This window comes from Panthera leo, chromosome B1, assembly GCF_018350215.1.
Source record: "Panthera leo isolate Ple1 chromosome B1, P.leo_Ple1_pat1.1, whole genome shotgun sequence".
Taxonomy (NCBI): Eukaryota; Metazoa; Chordata; class Mammalia; order Carnivora; family Felidae; genus Panthera; species Panthera leo.
In genome coordinates this window covers 140053372-140062907 of record NC_056682.1, presented here as the reverse complement: position 1 = coordinate 140062907, position 9536 = coordinate 140053372, and positions in this window count along the sequence as shown.

Sequence of the window (9536 nt, the reverse complement as noted above, 5' to 3'; positions counted from 1 at the left end):
GATAAAGTACAACATCCATTCATGGTAAAAATCCTCAACAAAGGAGTTTAGAGAGAACATACCTCAACATAATAAAGGCCATATATGAAAAACTCACAGTTGACATCATACTCATTGGTGAAAAACAGAGAGATTTTCCCCCTAAACTTAGGAAAAAGTCATAGATATTCACTTTTACCACTCTTATTCAAGAAAGTACTGTAAGTCCTAACCATAGGAATCAGACAAAATAAATGGCATCCTAATTGATAAGCAAGAAGTAAAATTTTTACTATTTGCAGATGACATGATACTCTACACAGAAAACCCTAAAGACTCCACCAAAAAACTACTAGAACTGATAAATAAATTCAGTAATTTGGAGGATACAAAATCAATGTACAGAAATCCATTGCATTTCTATACACTAATAACAAAGCAACAGAAAGAGAAATTAAGAAAGCAACCCCATTTAAAATTGCATAAAAAATAATGATACTTAGGAACAAACTTAACCAAGGAGGTGGAAAAAACTTTACTCTGAAAACTATCAAACTTTGGTGAAAGAAATTGAGGATGACACAAACAAATGGAAAGATACTCCCTACTCATGGATTGAGAGAACAAATGTTGTCAAAATGTCCATACTACCCATAGCAACCTCTAGGTTTGATGCAATCCTTATCAAAATGCCAATAGCATTTTTTACACAACTAGAAAAAATAATCCTAAAATTTGTACACCACCACAAAGATCCCAAAGAGCCAAAGTGGTTTTGAAAAACAAAGCTGGAAGTATCACAATTCCAGATTTCAAGTTAACCTACAAAGCTGTCGTAACCAAAACAGTATGATACTGGCAGAAAAATAGACACATAGATCAATGGGACAGGATAAAAAGCCCAGAAACAAACATACACTTGTATGGTCAATTAATCCTTGATAAAGAGGCAGCAATATGTGATAGGGAAAAGACATGAAACATGGGCAGAAGACATGAACAGACATTCCTTAAAAGAAGACTTATAGATGGCCAGCAGACACTTGAAAAGATGCTCATCACTTACCATCAAAGAAATGCAGGGCGCCTGGGTGGCTTGGTTGGTTAAGCGTCAGACTTTGGCTCAGGTCATGATCTCACGGTCCGTGAGTTCGAGCCCCGCGTCAGGCTCTGTGCTGACAGCTCAGAGCCTGGAGCCTGTTTCAGATTCTGTGTCTCCCTCTCTTTGACCCGCCCCCGTTCATGCTCTGTCTCTCTCTGTCTCAAAAATAAATAAACGTTAAAAAAAATTAAAAAAAAAAGAAATGCAAATCAAAACCACAATGAAATGTCACCTCACACCTGCCAGAATGCCTAAAATCAAAAACACAAGTAATAATAAGTGTTGGTGAGGATGTGGAAAAAAAGGAACGCTAACTGATGCAGCCAGTGTGGAAAACAGTATGGAGGTTTCCCAAAAACATAAAGCAAACCACCCTACAAAACAAACAAACAAAGGTAAAAAAAAAAAAAAAAAAGAGAGACAAACCAAGAACCAGACTCTTACATATAGAGAACAAACCAGTGGTTGCCAGAGAGAGGCGGGCGGGGGGATGGGTGAAATACGTGAAGAGGATTAAAGAGTACACTTATCATGATGAGGGCTGAGTAATGAATAGAATCACTGTACTGTATAGCTTAAACTAATGTATTAGTGTACATTAACTATACTGGAATTAAAATAAAAAACCTAACAAAATAAAAGAAGTTGATGTTCAGTAAATGATTTGATAACATTTCCAAAGAACTACAGTTAAGAGACTATGGGGAAGTAAGTTTTTCTTGATTAAAAAAAGATAATCATAGTACTTTCTTCTGCCAAATATGCTGTAATTATTTTTTTTTCTTTTTTCTGCTCAGATTGAAAAAAGCTGAAGTCTCTGAGATCCAAGTGTATGTGAGAAGGCTAAACAAGCCCAGGGCAGATATTCTCAGAACAGAGATGATGAGAGTTACAAGGAAGTCGTGCCTGCCCTTGGATTGTTCCAAAGAAGACAGTTCCTTCCCATTTGCTATGTGAGGTAAAAGAAGGTTGTTGAAGCTTTGGCTGAAAAAAACAAATGAACAAAAACAAAAACAAAAACTCAGGTAAAATACATCCACGTAATTCCCAAGACCATAGATGTTCTTGTTTATTTTATTTAGGTCTGGCAGTGGGTGAGTAAAGTGGAAGTTTATCTTAATCGGTGTGATGCTATAACAAAATATCAGAGATGGGGTGGCTTAAACAACAGGTATTTATTTCTCACAGTCCTGCAGCTAGGAAGTCTAAAATAAGGTGCTGGCCAATTTGGTTCTGTTGACATCCTTCTCCTGGCTTGCAGTGTGGTTGCGTTCTTGCTATGTCCTCAAATGGTAGGGAGAGAGTGAGCTCTGATCTCTTTTCCTCCTGTTAAAAGGACACTAATACCACCTTTATGTGAATCTAATTACTTCCCAATGGCCTCATCTTCTAATACTATCACACTGGGGGTTAGGACATCAATATATGAATTTGGAGGGATATCAACATTCAGTTCATAACAAGGTTTTTCGACGGTTTAAGTGTTCTAAGAAGATGACCTGAGAAAAGGAGGAAGTATTTGTAAACATTTTGGAGTAACACTGAAATACTACTCTAGGCTACCTCACTGTAGTATTTCTTTAATTATGCTACCAGTAAAATAAGGGTGCCCAAAATTGTATTAGCACTGGAGAATAAGTAAATTAGCAACTACAGTGCTTCTGATTTAGTCTTCTTTAAAATTAACTTAAAAATATTATACAAACATCAAAAGGAATGAGGAAGTTTTGTATATAGTGATATGAAATGTCTGGATGTATTAAATTTAAAAATCAAGATGCAAAACAATTTTTAAAGTAAATTACATTTTGTATAAGTGGTAGTGAACATATATATATTTTATATAGATAGATATAGATATATAGATATATATTATATATAGATAGATATAGATATATAGATATATATTATATATAGATAGATATAGATATATATTATATACAGATAGATATAGATATATAGATATATATTATATATAGATATATATCTATATTATATATAGATATATAGATAGATATATTATAGATATAGATATATAGATATATTATATAGATATAGATATATAGATATATATTATATAATATATAGATATAGATATATAGATATAGATATTTGTAAAAAGAAATTTGGGAAGAATAAATCAATGTTATAAAAATGGTTAATTAAAATGGGAAAGAATATAGGATAAGGAAAGCAGCTAACTTACAGAACAAGACTTCTCTAATGTCTTCTTATGTAATTCTCACCTTGGGAACCCATAATTTTCATATTCAAAAAATAGATTACTTCAAAATGGAAAAATATAGCTAATTCTAAAACACTGAACCAAACTGAAATTAATGAACCAATTGTTATTAGTTGGTGAGATAAACACACAAAGCAAATACTTATTGTAATTGACTTTTATACCCAGTATTTTGACTGTATATTCTTGAAGAAATATATTCAAAACTGCTTCAAAAAAGTCTTACACCTCATTCATTAATCTGTTAGAAATATTGTTGACACTATTAATTTTAGTGTGTATTGGGTGTGTGTGTGTGTGTGTGTGTGTGTGTTTGTGTGTGTGTGTGTTAGGATAAAGCAAATAAGGAGCTGTATAGGACCCAATTTATGAACTTCTGCAGATAACTCTTAAAAATAAGGCAAATAACACATTTTTTCTTCCATTCATTTTTTTAATGAAAGTATATAATTTGGCTTAAAAGATGTAAATTCAGTTTTAATATGAAAACATTTAGGTTTCTACCACAGTGGACTCTTTGGCACCTGACTGCTTGCTCAGGAGAGAGCCCCAGCTGCTGCCGCCACTACCTCATATCCAAATACTGCCCAGCTCTCCTGGACTCTGGAGTGAGGACTTGGTCTTCATCCTGTATACCATGGCAGAAGCCACATTAACTCCAACTCACAGGCCTGACCTGACCAGACCCGGAGATACTCTAACTCCTCTTGCTGCTGTGTGCTTAGATGATGCATGGCCTAATAGAGTGTGGGATTCGATGTCCTTAGGCTTCCGGGAAAAGTCCAAGCAACACATGTGAAAGCGGGGCCATTAATATCTCTTGAGACAAACTTTGACCAGTGAGCCAGGAATCAGGAGGGAGCCTGAGAATAAATTCCTCTCACTTTCTTTTTCCCTCGTTGAGGACTGCTCTGAGGCCAGTGGTTTCTGAAAGCCTGCTAAGGAAGGTTTCTTACATGACTGGGCTTCTCCCTCTGTGTCAATACCCTGTTACCTTCACTCCACAGGTCCTGGATTTGCACCTTCTAAGAAAGCCTTCACAAGTAATCTGCCTCACGCTCTATTTTTAGATAATCAAGGTGAAGAAAGCAATTTTATTAATGTAGTTAGCACAAAAAGGTTTTTAGTGTAAGAGGGGGAAAAAGAGAGGTATGAAAACAAAGTAAAGAAAAACCATACAATTCAATGTGAATTGGAAATACCTGTATGAAGTGATAAAAATACAACTGCCACCACGTCACTTCATTTGTTCACAGAAAAGTAATAATATTAGCAGTGAACATATCTATTATCTGGATTATGGTATGCATTTATTTATTTATTTATTTATTTAAAGGCACCTGGAACGACAGTTTCTAAGTCTAAGACAAGTTATATAAGATGAATCTGAGATTTGGGGAAGTCCAAAATTCAAGCTATCAAAGAATATGGTTACCTCAAAACGTCATAGAAGCTAAAATTAAGAGGATCTCAACAAAGATAGTAAAATTTAAGCATCAAACGGGATGATGAATACAATTTATTGGAAAAAAAAAAAAACATTTGTTAGGTAAAAGTCCGTAAGTTTATAATGTAAGAGAGAGAGAATCAACAAAACAACACTCAAGTCATTAACCAACCACCTTATTCAAAAGCAAAATCCTAAAAATAAAAATTTATCCTGCTTCTCCATTATGAAGTGAATTTGAACATAACCAAATAGTGCTGGCTAATAAAGGAAAGTTCTTTGAGAAGAGATGTCACTGGCAGGTGTTGTTGATGGGATAGTATGATGACATTTAAGACATTAAAAAGTCTGACCTTAACGATATTCCCATTGTCATTCCCTTTACTCTCCAATAACCCTCTCTGTTACCCCCAGCAAACCCTTTCAATGATCATCCAGTAAGTCAGTAGCAGAAGTACATTCTGCAGTTTCTTCTCCTGTGTGATATAACCCTTCGCTCGTATCTCTGCTACTACATGAAATCACTCTGGTTCTATAAGGCTCAACCCAAGTGTTTTTTACTTCATCTCCCTGCCAGGATCAGTTACTTCTTTTTCTATGTCTCCATAACATTTAGTTCACAACTTGATTATAACCCTCATAACATAATTAGTTTTTTTGCAAGTTTCAGTCTGTTCCACTAGAAGACAAGTGCTTAAAGTTTAGCTTACTACATTGCATAAATGAAAGTTTTCCTTATGTAAACTACTGTGTGTTATTTAACATTAACAAAGTATCTTCTTTGTGTCATTCACTTCTTGACATTCACTGTGCTAAGCTGCTGGTGATGCACCAATAAGTCAAATTATTATGGTCCCTGCTCTCCCAAACATAACACCTAGTAGGTGTCACAGAAATTTAGAAAGACTAATAAAACAGTGTCATAAGTTTAATAATCATGATGTTGATGGTGATGATTACTTTAGCTAATAGTGACTGAGTAGTTTTACAAACCAAGTATGATACAAGCACTGTACATGGGTTATCTAATCCAATGTTCACAACATCTCAGTGACAGAGGAAGCACAGACTTCTTTTATAGAGACTTTGGGAGTCAGTGAAACCTTCCCTAACAAAGGGATTTCTAAATTGAGACCTGAAAAAAAAAATAACTAGGGATTGGGCAGGTAAGAAAGAGAGAAGGGGGCTGGGCAGAAGGTGTGTGTGTGTGTGTGTGTGTGTGTGTGTGTGTGTGTGTGTGTGTGTGTTCTGGTGAGGGTTAAAGACAGGAAAAGTGTGTGCAACAGGAAACAAAAACCAAAGTCTACTTGATACATATATTTAGCATATATTGGCTTTCTACTTCTGAAGTCAGACTGCATCATGGAGCTTAATTCCTTTGGAAACAGTCACAAAAGCTGAAAACTGGACCAGATACATTGTCCTCATTTTACAGATAGAAGCACTGAATCCTAGTTCAAGGAAATGAGTTCCCAATGCCATGCAGAGTCATTGGCAGGAGTTGGGTTCCTGGGCCAGTCTCTTTCCAAGACACCCTGCTGCTGCCTCTGTGGATTGTTAAATGGTTTCCACTTCAGCCAGCCAGCAGTAAATGTATGCAGACAAATAACATGTTTTATGATTCCCAACCACCACATTCTAGCTCACGTTCTTCTCTTGATTATTATTTAATAAGAAAACTATAAATTATGTAATATAATAGTACATATCTGTACTTAATCTCTAAACAGATGTGATCTAGAAATGATTCCTCTCAATCTTCCCCTCAACACATCAATTCCATCCTGAAAATGCATCCTGAGTTTTTATCTTGTAGGCTATAATTCCATCTTAATCATATCTTTGCTAGACAATCTTAGTTTAATCCTCTTTTTAAGTAGTTTACATCAGTTGTAAGAGCATGGCCTATGGAGCAGACAGACTGGCATCCTGGTTCTGAGTGGACTACTTAACCAGCTGTGTGACCTTGGACCAGACACATAACATGTTTGCATTAGTACCTAGACTCATGGTGTCCTTGTGGGGATTAAGGGACAACATGCATATAAAGCAGTGCATAGTGATATATGGTTCATTTTGAAAATTTTTGACTTGTTAGATATATTTTTCAACACCACATCATAAAATCATAGCTAAAATAACAGCTGCTTTAACTATTCCACTTTACTTAAAGGGTCTATAGACTGATAACATTCTTACCTGCCAAAATGAAATACCCATTTAGCTCCCACCACTAGACTGTAGACTTTATAAGAGCAAGAACTATGAATTTCCTCTAGCTTCTGGCATCTGCTACTATGATAATCACATAGGGAACACTGATAAATATTGGTTAAATTACCTAATTATTTGGTGTCTGGGCCAAAGCTAAAACTCATGCTTCCTGACATCCAGTTCGATATCTCTATCTCTATCTCTATCTCTATCTCTATCTCTATCTCTATCTCTACCTCTATATCTATATCTATATCTATATCTATATCTATATCATCATCTATATCTATGTTGTATATATATATTACTGTATATACATGTTGTGTGTATATATATATGTATATGTGTGTATGTATATACATATATATATATATTACTGTACCAAAAATTAAGGCAAAATAAAAATTTCTGATTCTTCATGTTGTAAAGCATATTCTGGGGGAAATTTTGTCTTAGAAATTTCAAGTTATTCTATGATGTTCCAATATGACGCTTTTTATTCTGCCTGAACCCCATTGGTACAAAGTCGCATGAATATTAATAGTTGGGAAGGGAGTGAGGACTTCAGCTGAGTAGTTAGGAAGTGAGGCTGTGCTTAGTGTGAATGCCCCGCTGGGTGGTGGATATATGGCATGGCTCAGGCACTGTGTTTATGCATTTTAAATTGCTTTCTTTACAACTCCAGTCCAGAGGAAATAGCATCTGAGCCAAACTGGATCAGGGAATTCCAACCCAGTGAAGTAGAACTGAGAAATCTCAAACAGGCCTCATACCCCTTGAGCTTGGCTACAACTACTTACGTAGAAATAAATCCCACAAATGAGCTCTTCAACACACTATACTTACCATAGCCTTATAAAGAGACTTTGAACAAATGTTATTTCCAAACCCACTTAAGTTGCTTAAGCTGTGGAGCTCCTGGCCCTAATTTTAGTAGCAACAATAACAGCTGATGGAAATATTGCTGTGGCTTGCAGATGTGAAATACCATAGAAACCTGAATAGTTTCTCTTGATGGGATGACATCAGATTCTCCCAATAACTGAGTGCATGCTTTCTGGATTCATCTACTTCTTACAAAACAACCATTACCATATGCCAAAAAAATTAGCAGTGGTTTCCCTTCCTCCTTTTGCCCTTCCCTTTTGGGTCGATGATAAAATAAACATGGAACACATGATCCCTGTCTGCCAATTATGGTTAGATGTACAAAATTAACCTTTAGCTTAACATTTGTTAAGCAACTTATTATAAGAATCGCAGTGTTATGGTGGTTTTCAGACAGTAAACTGTGCTAAATGCTTGAAAATACACAAAATTTAAGAGCTGACACATTCTATTCTTAAGTGAAAGGGGTGCATTCTGATGTTTTGGCACTGGTTAAACATCCAGTCATTCCACTGCTCTGTCTGTGGGAAGTATGCTAATAGGTTATTGCTATTGCCTGTGAACTTCCAAGGCAAGTGAAACCCAGAATTTCAGAACCCTGATGCCAGTGGTTCTCACTGCATTTGATGGATGCAAATAATCTTGACTTTAATATTTTAGTTGATCTGGAAGGTATTAACAAGGGATTTTTATCACAAGCAAAATCTTATGGAAACAAATCCTACTGTAAGAGTTCATTCAAGTTACTCTTAATAATGCTTGATGTCTTTGATATAAAAATGTCTCCTGACCTTTCATGTTCCTTTTTAACAGTACATATTTTAGCTTGGTCATCATCCAAAAAATTAAAGCGAGTCTTTAAAAATAGTATGTCTCCATATATCTCATTTTTCAACAAACAAAACAAAAACTGAGTGAAAATAACAAACCTCTTCTGGAAAAATTTTAAAAGCCCTTAATACTGGGAAAACTTATATTTTAAAGGAAAGGACAGCCAAAGGTCTGGTTTGGCGTAAGGAATAAAATTGCAGGTTAAGAAATGGCAACAGACATTTTTTTCCAGCTACAAAAGAAAGAAAGAAAGAAAGAGGGGGCAGGAAGGGAAAAAGAGGGAGGGAAGGAAGGAAGGAAGGAAGGAAGGAAGGAAGGAAGGAAGGAAGAAGGAAGGAAGGAAGGAAGAAAGGAAGGAGGAAGGAAGGAAGGAGGAAGGAAGAAGGAAGGAAGGAGGAAGGAAGGAAGGAAGGAAGGAAGGAAGGAAGGAAGGAAGGAATCTATGGCATGTGGTAAGTTATCCCTTTTGTGAGGTTCATGAAGCTTATGAGGTTCATGACTCAAAGTGGAAAGCTCACTGTGGGGACAAGAAATTTAGTTTAATTGGATGAGCCTTCTGGGTATGTTTAAATGTATACAGTGTGCAAATATTTTAAGATATTTACATTAAACTTGGAAGTTTCAACACAATTGAAATTTGAACTGTTTTACGCAGGTTCCTAATAACAATGAGAATTTTCCTCTCCTGTTCTGATTTGTGTCCATATTTCATTTTCACTTTTCTTTCTGGAAGGATGGACTACTAGAGGAAGGATGGGTAAAAGAATAGGTTGAGATTGTGCACAAAATTTCCTTAAGTAAGTACAAGGTGTGGCTTTTGTTGTTGTATC